The sequence below is a fragment of the Gossypium hirsutum genome, chromosome A01, assembly GCF_007990345.1.
Source record: "Gossypium hirsutum isolate 1008001.06 chromosome A01, Gossypium_hirsutum_v2.1, whole genome shotgun sequence".
NCBI lineage: Eukaryota > Viridiplantae > Streptophyta > Magnoliopsida > Malvales > Malvaceae > Gossypium > Gossypium hirsutum.
The window spans coordinates 35,266,516-35,285,335 of NC_053424.1; the positions used below are offsets into that span (position 1 = coordinate 35,266,516).

Sequence of the window (18,820 nt, forward strand, 5' to 3'; positions counted from 1 at the left end):
AAAAATTTGATGAATTGATTTTAGCGTTTGGGAGCTTAATTTCGAAACAGGACTAAATCGCATAAAGGGAAAATATTTTATTTTACTTGATAGATATACCAAATTCCTAGAGAACTATAATTGGGGGTGTTTAAAGTGCAAATAGACCTTTAAGAGGTTCTTGCCCAGCCATAGGGGACAAGAATTGACAAATTTGACAAAGTTAGGTGAGTTGGTGACTTAATTTGACTAAAAATAAAATAAGGAAAAGAAGACTAAGTGGTCATCTTCTTCACCATTGAAAATATTAGCAATCTTGGGGTTTTAGAAGTTGAAAATTTCAGCCACTCTTCACCCTTGCAAGTAAGTGACTTTGATAGTCATTTTTGTTAATTTTTGTGTTTTTGGAACCCTTATAGCTTAATCTAGCTAATTAGGGGACTATTTTGCAAAATGGTTGAATGTCTAGGTTTTTTCCATGTGAATACTCATATTGTTTACTGAAATTTTATGGAAGAAAATGAGTTATGGTTGTGTAATAAACAACTTTTGTGAAAAAAGTTTGCATGAAAACACCTAAAAAGGGCTATTTTGTAAAGTTGTAAAATAAGTTGTAAATGTGTGAAATAATTGAAATTGTGAGTTGCTATAGTTATAAAAAGAATTCAGCTAGGCTTGGTAAAGGAGGAAATTTGATAAAAAACGATTTATGAGCTTAAGGGCAAAATCGTAATTTTTGTAAAGTCTAAGGGCAAAATGATCATTTTGCCAAATTGTGAATTATAAAATGTTTTAATTAATATAATATTAAATGAGTGAATTTCATCATGTTACATCAAGAAAATCAAGATTTGAGGTTAAATCGCAAAGTATGATGTTATGAACTAAAATGGAGTAATTAGCCGAAATTGCATTCGAGGTAAGTCCGTGTGACTAATAAACATGTTATCCATGTTATTGTTAATATACTTGAAATCTATTTTGCTATGCTTGTATTTAATTATATGTTGATGGGGTTATTGATAAACATGTAAATTTGCATATTTTTTGTGTTTAATTTGGTTTATTTTTGAACTAAACCCTACAAATTAAGTACTTTTATGATTTAATCTTGTTAGGGATGCAATTAGTCAAAAGCAAGCTAAAAAGGGCCAATTTGAATGACAATCATTGAAATGGGGCCAAATAAAAAAGGTGGAGGAAGCCAAAGACACATCAAATATTTTGACTTTGTAAAAGCCAAAAATAGGAAAATATTATTTTATTTTATTTTTTTAATTTAATTTTAATTTTAATTTTATATTATATTAGTTTAGGCTAAATTTAGTAAACCCATGTATATAAATAGGGGCTTTATGTTCTTAGGAAATCATCCATTACTTTTGTATTCCTACTTCAATTTGGAATTGGATTATTCTCTCTTTTCCTATTTCCATTTGGAATTGAATTATTTTCTTTTCTCTTTCAATTTGATGAGGGAATTTTGTTCATTTCATTTCAATTTCTTTGTTCTTCCTAAATTTGTCCAATTGCTTTCCAATCCCTTTTATTCCCCAATCTCTTCCATTATCATACAAATTCAATCACCTTCCACAACTTACAAGCTTGAATAAATTCACGCTTCACTAAATTTCATCTTAGCTTTAGGCCGGTGTTCTTTCCGGTCGGGAATCATGAGATACGAATTCGTGTTAAAAATCTGTCCCATCGGTTTCATTTTTTTCCTAAGTATCGGGATAGACCAATCATCCCTTAAAGTTAAATTCGATTTCAAGTCAAAATGCACGTTGGTTGGAGTTGTGTTTGCTTACAGTTGGAGATTCGAGTTGACCGTGCTGTATTCAGATTTCCAAGAACAAATCAAGGAAGAAGTGATTGGGTTTAAATGACCCACGCAGTTGAGGCTATTAATTCAAGTTGGGTTCTTTAGAATGCAAGGTTGTCGGATTCTTGAATCGGGAACACCTGTATCTTGGTTAGATAATCGGTAAGGGTTAGTTTGTAGGTCGTATCGGAACCAGCTACTAGAGGAAGAATTGGTGGTTAGGACGTTCTTAATTGCTATAATCAGTTTATCGATTGGAGGAGAAGATTAATTTTTGAGGATCAATTCTTGATATGAAATTTATCGAGTTTAAGGCTAAGGCTTATTTTATCTATTTACACAAATCTGAATTTATTTCCAGTTTACATTTATTTTCAGTAGTATTCAATCATTTATTTAAGCTGATTAGATTATTTACTTTCTTAAACATTCTCAAACTCCCCCAATTTACTTGTTTATTCTTGTTACAGGTACATTTGGAGTCGTAGGCACGACTCTTGCCACGACCCTTGACACAACGAATACTCTGTTCATAAGTGAACACGGAAGTTGATTATGACATCCAATCCCTGTGGACTCGACCCTACTACCACTCTTTACTATTATTTAGAGTTATTTTAGTAGAAATTATTTTTAGTGGTTTTGGCGCCTATCAAATTTTGGCGCCGTTGCCAGGGATTGGAGAATTTTTTCTAATTTCTATTTATTTTTCCTTATTGACCAGATCAGAACCAGGAACTTCAGAGTTTGAACTAAAAATTGAAAAATTGGTCCGATAACTGCGGAAAGAAGCCATTCGACAGGGTAAATGGCCAAATCCCGAATTCAAAACCATATCATACACCGAAGAGATTTTCTCGTTTGACGACCCAAACGAGATGGCTGAGCAGACAATACGCCAACTCGCTGCAGCATCGGATGGACAAAAGCTCTTATGTATAACCTATCCGATAGGAGGAACGTCGTTCGAGTTAAAATCTGGTTTGATCCATTTTCTACCCACTTTCCGTGGACTACGGAACGAAAACCCGCACACCCACCTTAAGGAATTCCATATGGTGTGCACAAGCATAAAGCCTCAAGAAGTAACCGAAGACCAAATCAAACTTCGTGGTTTTCCTTTCTCACTAGCTGACTCTACTAGAGAGTGGCTATTTTATTTACCTCCGGGATCTGTCAACACATGGTATGACATGTCTCGTTTTTTTCTTAACAGGTTCTTCCCTGCAGCCTGAGCAGCTGGACTAAGGAGGGACATTGTGGGAATCCGTCAAAAAATGCTAAATTGCTCTATGATTACTGGGAGCGATACAAAAAGTTGTGTCCAAGTTGCCTACAACATAGACTGACTGAACAATCACTCTTGCAGTATTTTTATGAGGGATTGCTCTCGATGGAAATGAAAATGATAGATGATGCAAGTGAAGGGGCACTCGTTAATATGACGCCTCTAAGAGAGAGAGTTGATTTCAACCATGGCTGCTAACTCTCAACAATTCCAACTGACTACAGAACCCACTAGACGGGTTCATGGGTTAAGTTCTCTATCTCTAGAAGATAAAATTGATAAGCTGACTAACGTTGTTCAAACTTTTCTTACAGATAAAACGAGCCCAGCACGGTTGTGCAGAATTTGCGCTAAGCCAGACCACCTGATAGACTCTTGTCCAATTTTACATGAGGATTAGACATAAGAAGCGAATGTTGTTAGGAACTTTCTAGGACTGTCCCAAAGGCGGTATGACCTCTACTCAAACTCATATAATGTGGGGTGGAAAGATCGCCCAAATTTAAGTTATGGGTCAAATCCTCAGTTCAACCGACTTTACCAACAAAGGCTGCCTCTGAATAAACAATTACCTCCCCCAAAGTCATCTTTGGAAGCCATAGTGGAAAGGCTAGTCAATAGTACTGAGAAGTTTCAACTAAAAACTGAAATGCATTTGCGGGAGTTAGATAAGCAAGTGAGCAAACTAGCATTCACGGTTAGCCGTTTGGAGTCCTAAGGTAAGCTGTCGCCCCAAACTGAGCCTAATCCAAGACAATGTAAGTGCTATGACATTAAGGAGTGGGAAGGTTTTGGAGCTTGTAACTAGCACGAGTCGTGCCCACGATGCTGGTCGAGATAAGAAGAAACTTGACACAAAGGCTCTAGTGGAGTCAATACTACAGAAATCATTTGCAATACCACCTCCATTTCCTGGAAGACTAGTCCAATGCAAGAAGAAGCGAGAAGAGAATGAGATCCTCGACACCTTTTGAAAGGTAGAAATCAACATACCTCTTCTTGATGCGATTAAACAAATTCCACGTTATGCAAAATTCTTAAAAAAATATGCACAAGTAAGAGGAAGCTTCTGGGCAATGAAAAGGTGTGTGTCGGAGAAAATGTCTCCGCTATTTTACAAAGAAAATACTACCTAAATGTAAGGACCAAGGTATGTTTTCCATATCTTGCAAAATAGGTAGTGTCAATATTAAAAAAGCCATGTGTGACTTAGGCGCATCAATTAATGTTATGCCTTTGTCAATTTATAAACTACTTAATGTGGGTCCTTTGAAGGAAATAGGTGTAACTATTCAGCTTGCAGATAGATCCGTAGTGCATCCGGAAGGAGTGCTGGAGGACGTTCTTATTAAGGAAACGAGCTAATATTTCCTGCAGACTTCTACATCATTGACATGGAGGATGAAAACTCGGCCAATTCGTCTGAGATACTTCTTGGGAGACCATTCCTGAGTACCATGCGAACGAAAATTGATGTTTGGAGTGGAACACTCACCATGGAATTTAACGGTGAAATGGTTAAGTTTAATGTTTATGAGGACATGAGATATCCCAATGATAAGTTACAAATCGTGCCTTGCAGGAATGTAGATCTTGATGTTAAGTAAGAGGAATTATCGAGTATCCAAAAACCAATACGTGAAGCTGTCATGAAAGCCTCAAAATTAGATCTGAGACCATTTTCAGAACGTACAAGGATTTCAATAGAGAATAATGCAAACTTGAACGGAGAAGCTCAAAGACACTTCAATCCACTAATGATAGGGGAATTCGGGAAGGGCTTCAAGGATAGTGGGCAAAGGTCGAAACTTTTTTGCAAGAAAATCCAAGTGCAAGAGATGGAAAAATTAATTCTCAATGAGCCAAACGAATAACATTTATGGTCGTCAAGCTAACGACGTTAAACAAAAGCGCTTTTTGGGAGCCAATCCAAAATTATTTTCATTTATTTAATTTTGAGTTTTAATAGGATTTAGGTTATAAATAAACAAATTTTTATTTAATCTAGTGAATTTTCTATTTTTAGGAACGTAATAGAGGTTATGAATTTTTGCAAAAGTGGATAATGGTTGTGGCGTGGGCACGTCGTGCTAAATGCTACAATTATTTCCTAATGTCGACAACATCGATTGAAACACATGGGGAGAATTCTTAACCTTTCTCTTTGCTTGTTGTTTGAGTTACTAAACTTTATTGCATATAGCACTTGCTTGAGGACAAGCATAGATTAAGTAGGGGGTTGAGTTGGTAAGTAAATATGCATGGTTTTTGTTGCATGTCTCTCTTTTGCATGTGTTCAATCTTATGTTGAATTCATTCGATAGTTTATTTGACATTGAGCCTTTACTCTCATACTTAGTCAATTTGGACAACTGGGAAAATTTTTTATTTTAAATGTTCAAGTGTATAGATTAGTCGACATTTGTGTTTTGAGCTTGAAATATGTAGCTAGATTTTTCGTATAAATTGATTGTTTGGAAAAATATTTGCTTGTGCATAAATAAATTAATAAAATAAAAAATTTAAGGCTCAAGTTATGAGTGAAGTTTCGAAAATGTGACTAAATTTAGTAACCGGGGTAAGGTGCTTGGGTTGTCATCTTATCTCGCGTAAAAAGGTTTGAGTGACAAGTCAATAACTTACAAACATTTTGCTAACCGAGCCTTCAAAAGTTAAATAAAAATGTTGATAAAAAAATAATAATAAAGACTACTTGAACTGAGTAACGAGGATAGGGTGCTTGGGTTGTCATCCTAGTTAGTGTAAAATGGTTTGACCATGTCTAAAATTTTTTACTAATGCGTAGTTAATTAACAATGCCTTGCAAATTATTAGATTCAAACTCAATTTGATGAAATTGTTTAGTCCACATATTTCAGTCTTGTGGCACTTGTTGGTCAAACTATATATTCTGAACATTCATTTATATTTTGCCTATGTTGTTTGCATTGATTGAGGATGCAAAAAAGAGGCTCGATTTTCAATAAATTATAGAATGAATTCTAGTGTTTGAAGGAACAATATGCTTGAGGACAAGCATGTGCTAAGTAGGGGGATTTGATTAGCATGTTAATTTGCATAAAACTGGCTTTGGACACAGGTGCGAAGCAAGTCTATGCAGAAAGGATAGGAAAAAGCTCTATACGATACACGTGTAGTTGGTGGAATACGAGTAAGGACTTTGTTTGCCCAAGTCCCTTGCTTGAAGGACTATCGCACTTTTAGTGGTACTGAGACTGTCCCTACCACTACCTTTTATCAAGCGGGTTTACAAGAGTTCTGGCTTTCCCAACTGGACAACTTCTGGGGAATCTTATTTCTTTCGCACCCCCTATTATATGCGGTCCTAACTTTGCTACTCTTACTTCCACTAGAAAGAGAACTTCTGCTCGTAACATACCTTCCCTTATGATATGATATTACTTCTTGAAGCGAGCTACTTTAACTGCCAAAGGGGCGGAGTAACTCGAGTTAGACGAGAGGCGGGGATGTTTATTTCAAGCTGGATGAAAGTGGACCACTGATAGAAAGGTCTTATAAAACGTTATTCTTGAACTAAACCCTGCTAATTAAGTGCTTTTATGATTTAATCTTGTTAGGGATGCAATTAGTAGAAAATAAGCTAAAAGGGCCAATTTGAAAGACAATCATTGAAATGGGGCCAAATCAAAAAGGTGGAGGAAGCTAAGGACACATCAAATATTTTGACTTTGTAAAAGCCAAAAATAGGAAAATCTTATTTTATTTATTTTTATTTTATTTAACATTAAATTAGTTTAGGCTAAATTTAGTAAACCTCATGTATATAAATAGGGGATTTATGTTCTTAGGAAATCATCCATTACTTTTGTATTCCTACTTCAATTTAGAATTGCATTATTCTCTCTTTTCCTATTTACATTTGGAATTGAATTATTTTCTTTTCTCTTTTAATTTGACGTGGGAATTTTGTTCATTTCATTTCAATTTCTTCGTTTTTTCTAAATTCGTCCAATTGCTTTTCAAGCCCTTTTATTCCCTAATCTCTTCCATTATCAGAAAAATTCAATCACCTTCCACAACTCACAAGCTTGAATAAATTCACGCTCCACTAAATTTCATGTTAGCTTTAAGCCAGTGTTCTTTTCGGTCGGGAATCGTGAGATACAATTTCTTGTTAAAAATCCGTCCCATCGGTATTCATTTTTTCCTAAGTATCGGGGTAGACCAATCATCCCTTAAAGTTAAATTCAATTTCAAGTCAAAGTGCACGTTGGGTTGGAGTTGTGTTTGCTTATAGTTGGAGATTCAAGTCGACCGTGCTATATTCAGATTTCCAAGAACAAATCGAGGAAGAAGTGATTGGGTTTAAATGACCAATGCGGTTGAGGCTGTTAATTCGAGTTGGGTTCTTCAGAATGCAATGCTGCCGAAATCTTGAATCAGGAACACATGTATCTTGGTTAGATAATCGGTAAGGGTTGGTTTGCAGGTTGTATCGGAACTAGCTAATAGAGGAAGAATTTGTGGTTAGGACATTCTTAATTGCTATAACCAGCTTATCGATTGGAGGAGAAGATTAAGTTTTGAGGATCGATTCTTGATACGAAATTTATTGAGTCTAAGGCTAAGGCTTATTTTATCTGTTTACACAAATCTGAATTTATTTCCACTTTACATTTATTTTCAATAGTATTCAATCATTTATTTAAGCTGATTAGATTATTTTACTTTCTTAAGCATTCTCAAACTCCCCCAATTTACTTGGTTATTATTGTTATAGGTACATTTGGAGTTGTGGGCACGACTCTTGCCACGACCCTTGACATGACGAATACTCTGTTCATAAGTGAACACGAAAGTTGATTACGACATCCAATCCTTGTGGACTCGACCCTACTGCCACTCTTTATAACTATTTAGAGTTATTTTAGTAGGAATTATTTTTGGTGGTTTCGACGCCCATCAGTTATGTTTGAGAAAGTGATGCCAAATGTTAATAACATTTTTGTAATGATTGAATACATTAGAAATTTGATGGAATATGACATTCCATGGAAAAAAGTAAGTTGTTCATAAATATTATAACTTTATTGTTATTATGCATTGAATGTTTGATTTTGCATATAAGGCTTGAATGCATCTATGAGTCAGTATGATGAGACTTATCATGATAAACTCCCGGTTGAACCTTAGGAATAGATTGGATAATCATGCCATAACATTTGGGTGATATGTGTGCTAGTGTAAGACATGTCTGGGACATGCATTGGCCATATTATGAGAGCCAGTGTAAGACATGTCTGGGATATGCATCGGCCCTTAGATATGCAAGCCAGTGTAAGACCTGTCTGGGACATGGCATCGACACCGATAGATGAGAGCCAATGTAAGACTTATCTGGGATATTGCATTGGCCTCGATATATAGAAGTCAGTGTAAGACCTATCTGGGACATGGCATCAACTTAGATGTGTGAGCCATTGTAAGACCATGTTTGGAACATGGCATCAGCATCGTACCCTATGTTTAAGGCTTAGTAATTATCTTGTGGTATTCCAAGTGGTTCAACAGAAAATTAAGGTTTAAGTCAAAATGATAGAACTTATGGCTATGTTGTGAGTGGTACAGGTACTTGCATGAAATTGATGATGTGTGAATTCAATTCTTGTTGTATGAACTTATGGCTATATTGTGAGTGGTACAGGTACTTACATGAAATTGATGAGGTGTGAATTCAATTCATGTTGTATGATTAGTAAGGAATGAATATGAGCATGTTGAGTAACACAGGTATGTATGCCAAGCTCATGAGAATTGATTTCGGTTTATGATGCACATTTGGTGAAGATGTAAATAGGTAATTCATGCCTATGAGAATGATTTGTGATGACCTTGTGATTATAGGTCTATACTTATGATGTATAAATATGTATCTTTACCAATGTGGTGAAAACGAATTAATAAGTTGTGATAAACTTAGTATCATTAATTTACACTAAAACAGTTTTAGACAGCAGCTGTAGTCCGACTTTGAAAATCTGCAAAAAATTATGGAAATTGAGTTAGAGCCTGAATAAAACATGAAATTAAGTCTTAACAAGTATGATTCACATAGAGGAAACGGTGTAAGAAAAAGAGTTTCATGTTATGAAATATTTAAATTGTTGTGAGACAGAGTCAAAATGATTTCGAAATCCCCTGTCCTGATTTGGGAACATCATTAAAACTTGTAAAAAAATAATTATGGGTTATAAATTATATTATTATAATACTTAATGAGTCTATTTTTAGAAGAAACAAACGAAAACTTCATTCGAATCCCGTGTGAGGAGATAATTAATTTTTAGTAAAGAAAGGTTGAAGCTGTCAAATAGCGGAACAAGGGTGACTTTAAAGAATAAACTGTACTAATTAGCTAAACCAAAAATTCTGAAAATTTTATGGTAAGAAATATGTGAGTCCAGTTTCTGGGAAAATTAGTGGATCTTAATTTGGAGTTCTGTAACTCTAGATATAAATAATTTAGAGACTGTGACTCGAGAAAATAACTTGACCTAAACATAGGGAAAAAAAGGCAATTATGATAGTATTACCTTGAGATCATGTTGTAAGAATTGGTGGAAGCATATTGATAAATTGCTTATTATTTTCATATAGACTTACTAAGCGTGAAGCTTACTCCCTCATTTCTGTTTCTTTTAGCTTGTCAGGTTAGCTCGGGGATGAAGATCGTCAGAGGCAGCATCACACTATCAAGTCACTACCTTTGGAATAATGAAGCATATAATAAAAATTTCAAGTGAGTGGCATGTATAGGGATCTAGTTTATTGACATGTGTTATTATGCTTTGGCCAAATGTATTGGCTTATATTAAGTTATATGTATATGACCATTAAATATGGCTCATATTGATTATGGCTTGTAAACCTAGCTATTCTTGTCATGTTTAATGTTTATGATGTGATTATGTTTGTTTGCCATGCATGGTTGGTAATATGAGATGTGTGTTGGATGTATGCTCTATGACCAATTGAGGTGGCCATAGCCATGTAGTAATTGCATATTATAAAAACAACGTGATAATGGTTGAACATGAGTGCTTGATGGATAAGTTGGTAACGATAGTATAATGATAAAAGTGATCATCAAAATGACAAGTCTTATGAATGTGAATTAAGGAATCTAGACTTGGTATTGCATGAGTAGATGCATTACATGTAAGAGGACATGTTAATGTTACGGATATGTCTTAATAAAGAATGTTTGCCATGATTTGTGGTTTTAATATGTATAAGGTTTTATGGGTTTATGGGTAACATGAAGGCTTGGAAAATAGCCTAAGTGTTAACTACACGGGCTGAGACACGGTCGTGTGTCTCAACTGTGTGAGGGGCACGGCCTGGAGACATGGGAGTGTGGCCTGGCCGTGTAGTTCGATTTGCATACTGACGTCATAAACAGAGAGTTACACGGCCTGAGGACACGGGCATGCCAAAGGCACACGGGCATGTCCCTATGTCCACACGGGCGTGTGATCCTATTTCATGGAAAGAAATTTTCTAAGTTTTCCCAAAACTTTCTAAGCTTCTTGGTTTAGCCCCTAGCTACTTTCAATGCATATTTAGGGCTTCATAGGCCCGTGTATGGGACATTATGCATGTGTATGAAAAGTTTTGAATTAAAAGAAATTTTGTAGCCCGGGTTTTGCATGTTTGTGAACAATTAAGTTCGGTAATACCTCGTACCCTATTCCAGCATCGGGCACTTGTAAAGGGTGTTACAGAAATGGTTTAAAAATGTGTTATGTGATGAGTTTATTTGTATATGACTTACTAAGCTTTTGAAAGCTTACTTTGTGTGTGTTTTTAACTGTTTTTGATGGTCGCTAAACTAACTAAAACTTTCGACTAAGGCAAGCGCACCTATCAAATAGCAGTATAGTTGTGGTGAGATCGGAAATATCGTATCCACAAGGACTAAAAGTACTAGTAATTACTATCTTTTTATTATCTAGCCTAAAAATTAAAGGGATGTTTTTAAATTAAGATTAACTATTTAATTAACTAAGAACATGACGGAGATAAAAGTTGGAAAACACTTTTGGAAAACCAATGGAGAAGACAATACCCAAGGAAGAATCCACCTAGACTTTACTTATTACTTTTGAATTAGACGATTTATTCACTTGACTTAATTCGTAGAAATCCTTGATTTATGTTAATATCTCTATCAAGACTAAAAACAACTAACTCTAGGTTGATTAATTGAAATCTCTTTTTAATTAAAACCCCTGTTGTCGCATTAACTCGATCTATGGATTCTCTTATTAGATTTGACTCTAGTTCGACAGATTTACGTCATCCTATGTCTAGGATTGCATTCAAATCCGCTTAATTATGCTAGATCTACTCTTAAACAAGGACTTTTACTCCACTGAGTAAGCTTATCAGACTTGAGTTAATATCCTAAAATATTAAAGTAAGAATTAAGAACACATGATTAAGAATAAGAACAAGTATTTGTCAAATAATTCAAATAGTAATAAGATCTGTCTTAGGTTTCATCTCCCTTAGGTATTTAGGGAGTTTAGTTCATAACGATGGGGGAAAACATCTCAAAATTGGGAAAACAACAAAACATAAAGAAACCCAAAGAACTTCTAAGGAAATTGAATGGAGATCTTCAGTCTTGAAGTAGATCCTGCTTCCGAGCTGATTCTGATTGCTGTCTTCGAGTATTCTTTGCCTTTTGCTCTATGCGTGTCTCCTTTGATCCTCTTCAAGGGTGTTTATATAGACTTTGGAATGCCCAAAATAGCCCAAAATTACCCTTTTCCGAATAGAATTAGACTTGGGCTCGACATGGACACGGCCGTGCGCCACGCATGTGAAGGTACTCAGGCCGTGTGCAATTCTGAAGTGTTTTAATGTCGACACAGCCATGACACATGGGTGTGTGGCCAGCCCGTGTATCACACACGGACGTATGGATTACTTTCGTGGGAGTGCCTAAGCCGTGTAAAACACTGACTTAGGCTTATTTTGTCCGTTATTTCTTGCTCTTTTCGCTTTCATAAGCTCTCCTGAGTATAAAACATGAAATTAAAGGATTTGGAGCATCAAATTTATTAAATATTATGATAAATCATCCAAAAAATATCCCAAGCATTGGGTAAAAATATGTATTGGCTTATTAAATATCCCCACACTTAAACATTTGCTTGTCCTCAAGCAAAATCCTCACTCACAACTAAAATTCATTCTTCTCAACTTATAATTCTTATAAAAAATGTTTCGAAATAATCCACAGATAATCATACATTGAGAATTCAATTAAAAGAGCATTAAAGTTTCAAACAATCCAAGTTGAGCATTTTAATCATAAAATCATAGGTATCCCCCTTTATCTAAGTAATTACCTTTAATTCCAAATCGACAAGGGTTGACATCCTCACCAAAGATTCACTCAAATCACTCAAAGTGTTTAAGGTTCAATAATTAAGCACTCAATAGTCAAACATGAAAAGTTATTACCATAGGCTTGCATGAAAATCAAATCTCCACCACTATAAATGAGATGATACACAAATCAAAAGGTCTTTAACAGGGTTGTAATGGGGCTTGGGTTAAAGGTGTGGATAAAGGCTGAAAAAAAAGGGTTAGAATCGAGATTAATTTACCAAAATTAGAAAAATAAAGCTAATTACTGTATTACAAACAAGTGCCAGAATTAAAACTATCCAAAACTAATGAAATGAGCTTTTTCTCAATATAATAACTTTAACTTATCCAAGCTCTTTATAACAATATGTAATTATATTAATATAAATATACAATTTTTTTTAAGAATAGGAACAAGTACAATAATGGAAAGTACATAATAAGAAATAATTTAGCAACTGAAATGAACGAACATAGCTAGGTAACTAATCAAATCCAATCTCGATAAAAAGGGAGTTAATAAAAAGGGAGAATTTCTTAACGAATCAAAAAAGGGTTAAGTTGTGGGTTAATATTAAGGGGAAAATCAAGAAACAATGGTTAAGGCTCAAAGGGGTTCACTAAGGGTCAATTATGTGGGTAGGCTTTTTATGGGGTAAGTGGGTTAAAACCTAAGTGCCTTTATCATCTCAGTATATCAAATCAAAGGTGTGGTCTTGACATGCATAATCGAAGCAAGTTCTAGAATAATAAATCAATGTTGACACACTTATAACCAATAAATTAAGTGAACAAGAAAGATATATGCTCTAAAAGGCTCAAAATCTCACGAAAATTATGGGTATTTGATGTCAATCCTATAAATTCAAAACTTCAAGATAATACCTCAATTCAAGGAAACAACCTAGCAATTTTTAATTCTAAAAGGTCAACTTATCATGCTTGATTCTCTAATGTCTTAAAATTTAAACAATCAATGCACAATTACCTATGATTTAATTCAAAACATATCAATAAAAATTATAAATCAATCAGAATTCACTTTAATAATAATATGAGAAAATTATTTGAGAACGAGATAGAAATTCAGCGATTTTCTGATAATCATATAAATAACCTCCCCACAGTTAAGATGTACACTGTCCTCAATGTACAAAGATAGATAATAACAATATAAGCATAATATCAGAAGAGAGGGAGAGAAGCGAAACTACCCTGAATTTTTGGATGAAATCCTTGGAATAGCAAAAGCTAGAATTGTAGATAAGGCCAATGAAAGGCATGGTTCTGAGTTACTAATAGGAAAATAAACACAACTGTGGAAGAGAATTAAGGGATTACTCGTTAATAACCATAAAGATAAACATAAAATATAAAACATAAGTCTTCAAAAATAAATAAAAGAAAAATAAAAAAATAAAAAAAATAAATGGACTCAAAGGTCCTCATTATCAGATGCCTCGTGGGTTGACAGTGCCGAAGGAGAGGTGTGAAGGTGGTGGCAAATCTATCTAAGAGTGGCATCGATGCTGTCGGACTGCTCAAAATACTGCTGCTCAAAGCGAGTGAGTCACTCGGATATATCTATCAAGGTGGCAATAGTGGGGCGGTGACTCTATGATGGTGGTGGAGGTGGGTCCTCATGAAGGGGAGGAACATCATCAGTAATGTCCTCTGGATCATCCTGACCATCAGAACGAGCTAACCGGTACTGAGGGGGATCGAATCCCTAACATCACTCGATCATCCTCATGTGGGTCATACTAGAAATTCCTTAAGGAGACATCTGGTCTACTAGTGAGAGTGTCGATGACATCTTTGGCGTGTTGAAGAGACCGAAGTGTCGAGCGAGACGAGGCACGTAAGGGCCGAGAAAGATGGGGCCTTTGTTATGGCGTTCAGTTTGGTTGTGGCAAGCGAGTGCGATGAAATATGCCAAATCAAACACATGTCCAATAGTCATGCTAACCACTCTTGTGCTCTCTCTCCGACCTGTCAAAGTGTAAGCTAGTAGGGCGTGAATATACCGTAGGGCCGAAGAGAGGTGCGTCGCCTTCAAGTGACTCGCGTCATAGTTAGTTAGGCCACCCGTGAGCTCAGTCCAACATCGCGAAGGTGAGTAATGAATATGTCTATGAAGTTGAAGAAAGTCCTCGGCGCTCATGTACTTCTCTGTGTAAAGTCCCAAAGCAGCACCGAACTCTGGGACGCTCATGTGTCGCACTAGCCTACCAAGGCAAAAGGTGATAGTGCCGGGCTCATCATGGATTGACATGACCTGCTGGACTGAAAATGTGGTGCCAAACACTAAGGTGAGCTCCGAGTAAGTGGGCTCGATGATGGTGAAGAACTGTGGTAATAATCGCGCGCACATCATCAACTAACCAGTCTTGCTCTAGTACGGCCCAATCAATGCAACGACCCACACTGAAGGGTCGTGTGCTGATAAGCTAATATAAATCCTCCTGGTTGCTCAATGGAAATTGGAGCAAAGGGTGGCGAGTTACGGCCGAAGCGCTTGAGGAGGTTGCGCCTGGGCCCTTCTATTTTTTCGAAGCAAGGAAAGCAGACTTAGTCTTGCCATGAGGATTTGACATGGTGTACCTGCAAGATAAGTTAAAAGACGTTCATTAATAAATAAGAAGAATCACAAAGCCCACAAATACGAATGAAAGAGATAATGAATAAAAGAAAAGATTGAAAACAAAAATTAAATTAGAGCTAAAAGACAAATTATGTGACACTGACAAAAGTAACTGAGATAATAAAATATATAGGAACTGACATAGACTAATCAAATTAGACATAAAAGCCATAAAAAAATATATGGATAAAGAAACGAATAAACAAATAATCGAACATGCTACAGAATACTAAAACTCAATTGATATATAGGAAATAAAAATGATACTAACCATGGAATTTGCAGAGTACGAATAGAGAGTAACCAAAGAGACAAATATTGACTAATAAAAATACTAAGTACATATAGCAGTGGGCTTAAGTCAAATTCTAATATGATTTATAAAGAAAGTTATTAAATAGAGACAAGAATCATGGCATAAAATTCAGCAGTGAAAAGAAAAACCAAAAATGAATAAAGAAATACATAACTAGAAAGAAAGAAAATAAAGAAAATAATCATAAATGAAATTAAAGAAAATGTGGAGAAAAGGGGAAACCGAATGATGATGGTGGTCAGAGGTACAGACAGTGAGAAGATGAGGAGCGATGGTCATAATTTTAGAGGGGAGGGGGTTTCGGCGGCATGAGCTTGAAGAAAAAGAAGAAAAAAAACAAAATAAGAGAGAAAATGGGAAATTTAGGGTTTTAACAGGACACAGTCGTGTGAGGCCCGTGTTGGGCCATATGGCTGTGTCACGCGCCCGTGTGGCTCGCGTCCAACTAGTGTTTATTGGGAAAATTGAATGACCGTTCGTCACACGGCCTTGGACACACCCGTGTCACACAGCCGTGTTGCACGACCGTGCTTTATGTTTTTCACTTCTCCCACGCTCTTGTGGCTCGTCCACATGCCCATGTAACCTACCACACGCCTGTGTAGATTGACTATATCTCGTACACAGTCGTGGACCTTCCTCGTGTAACTCTTTAACTTGTTAAAATTCAAAAAATTAAGCTCTAGGTTTCACATGGCCTAGGACACGCCCGTGTGTCTAGGCCTTGTACTTCCCACAACCATGTCGCACGGCCGTGTGGATTTATCGCAGGCCATGTGCATGTCAATTTTTGGGAAATTTCAGCCCTGTTTCCACACGGCCAAGGACACGCCCATGTGTCCAGGCCGTGTGGGTTACTGTACCTACATAAAAAACGCGAAAAATAGATAAAATAAACAGGTTAGTAGTGTTAATGCTCAGGTTACCTCCTGAGAAGCACTTATTTAAAGTTTAAGCTAGACTCACCTCATATTTGCACGGTCATAGTGGTTCGAGGAGTTGAAGCTCCTCATTCCTGCTATCAATCTTATCAAAATAAGGTTTTAGATGAGTACTATTTACCTTGAAACTGCCAAATTTGGAATGAGTTACCTTTACTGTACCTGTATAGGAAAACGTTGAGTACCGCAAAAGATATTGCTCCATTAGGTTTAGAAGTGGCAACACGAGGGTCTGCTTTATCTAACAACACTTTGTCTCCAACCTTAAGTTAATTCGATTCACCTTTAAGTTTGTCATTGCACTGCATTGATTCATCGTGTATTCTCGGTTTCTAATTAACTTGTGTTCGCCATTCATCTAGTTCCTCGATCTGTAGCCTTCGCTCTTCATGGATAGTTTTGTTATTACATGGACTGGAACGTGGCTCATTTTGTACTTCTCGAAAGTTTTTCCTGCAAAGAGTGTTGAAAACAAGGTTACTCATATTAAAAGAACTTGTGTAATCATCTCGATCACTAGTCTTTCTGTCAGAATCACGAGCTTGGAGTTTAATCATGTCATCGCCTACCTGAAGTGTGAGTTCACCTATTCCAATATCAATGATAGATCTAGCAGTTGCTAAAAAGGGTCTGCTTAGAATTAAGGGTATGTCACTATCCTCATCTCTATCTAAGACAACAAAATCGACTGGGAATATGAATTTATCAATTTTAACAAGCACATCTTCAATGATACCCCTAGGAAATCTAATAGTTTTAACAGCTAATTGTATGCTCATCCTAGTTTGTTTGGATTTCCCTAGTCCTAGCTGCTTAAACATCTTGTAGGGCATGACATTAATACTTGCCCCTAAATAAGCTAAAGCATTATTAACATTCAAACTACCAATTAGACAAGGAATCTTAAAACTCCCTGGATCTTTCAGTTTGTTGGGTAGCTTGTTTTGCAAAATAGCTGAGCAAACTGCATTTAACTCCACATGCGATGACTCATCTAACTTCCGTTTGTTTGCTAAAAGCTCCTTTAAAAATTTAACTATGTTGGGCATCTGTGAAGGAGCTTTAATAAATGGTAAGTTAATATGTAATTTTTAAGTAGTTTAAGGAATTTACCAAATTGTTCGTCTGTGTAGTCTTTCCTTGTCGTATTGGGGTATGGCAAACAAGGTCTATATTCTTTGCTTATCGGCTTTTGTGTACCATGACTCACCTCAACCTTACCATTGCTTACAATAACTCCTCGCCTCGTTTTAGATTTAGATTCAGCTAACCCTTCTTTGTCACGCACAGTGATGGCATGGAGTTGCTCCCTTGGGTTAGTTTCTGTATTACTGAGCAAGCCACCATGCGGTCATTTAGAGATCAACTTAGCAAGCTGACCTATTTGAGTTTCGAGCCCTTAAATCAACACTTGTTGATTTTTAAGTGCTGTCTCAGTGTTCTGAAAATGAGTTTCTGACACTGAGATAAATTTTGTAAGCATCTCCTCAAGGTTCGATTTTTTCCCCTGTTGGTACGGTAGTTGTTGAAAACCTAGAGGGTGTTGTGGCCTTTTATTCCCTTAACCACCCCACAAAAAATTGGGATGGTTCCTCTAACCTGCATTGTAAGTGTTACTATAAAGGTTATTCTGAGGTCTAGAATTGTTACCCATTTAGTGGACTTGTTCTCCCTCGGTGCTGGGGTTGAAGGATGGATAGTCTGTATTGTGCATCCTTCCTCAATTTGAATCACATCTCATCACTGGATGTACCTGAGTAGAATCATACAAACCATCAATCTTTTTATTCAATAGTTCTACCTAGTTAGATAGCATAGTGATCGCGTCGAGGTTGAAAACAGCTGCTTTTGTCAGCTTCGTTCTCATGACTTGCCACTATAGTTGTTTAGTGACATCTCTTCAATAAATTCATAAGCCTCTTCAGGTGTTTTGCTGTTCAAGGTTCCACCGGCGGTTGCATCAATCAATTGCCTTGTTGAGGGATTCACACCGTTGTAGAAGGTTTGAACCTATAACCATAAAGGTAACCCTTGGTAAGGGCACCTTCTCAATAAATCCTCGTATCTCTCCTATGCATCATAAAGTGTTTCTAAATCCATCTGCACAAAAGAAGAGATATCATTCCTCAATTTAGCCATTTTAGCTGGCGAAAAATATTTAAGCAAAAATTTTTAGTCATTTGTTCCCAAGTAGTGATTGACCCTCGTGGTAACGAGTTCAACCACTGTTTAGCCTTATTTTGTAATGAAAAGGGAAACAACCAAAGGCGAATGGCATCGTCAGAAACATCATTGATCTTAAAGGTATCTTAGAATAACAAAAAATTTGCTAAATGAGTGTTTGAATCCTCGTCCTGCAAACCATCAAACTAAACAAACTGCTGTATCATTTGAATAGTATTAG

At 36.2% G+C, this 18,820-nt stretch overlaps 1 non-coding gene across 1 annotated transcript; it reads left to right on the plus strand.

Moving 5' to 3' along the window:
* The first annotated feature begins 18,442 nt into the window (after positions 1-18,442).
* On the plus strand, positions 18,443-18,549 carry LOC121208370 (small nucleolar RNA R71). The gene has a single exon (XR_005903363.1). It is a non-coding gene; the product is annotated as a small nucleolar RNA R71 (small nucleolar RNA).
* Positions 18,550-18,820: the final 271 nt, after the last annotated feature.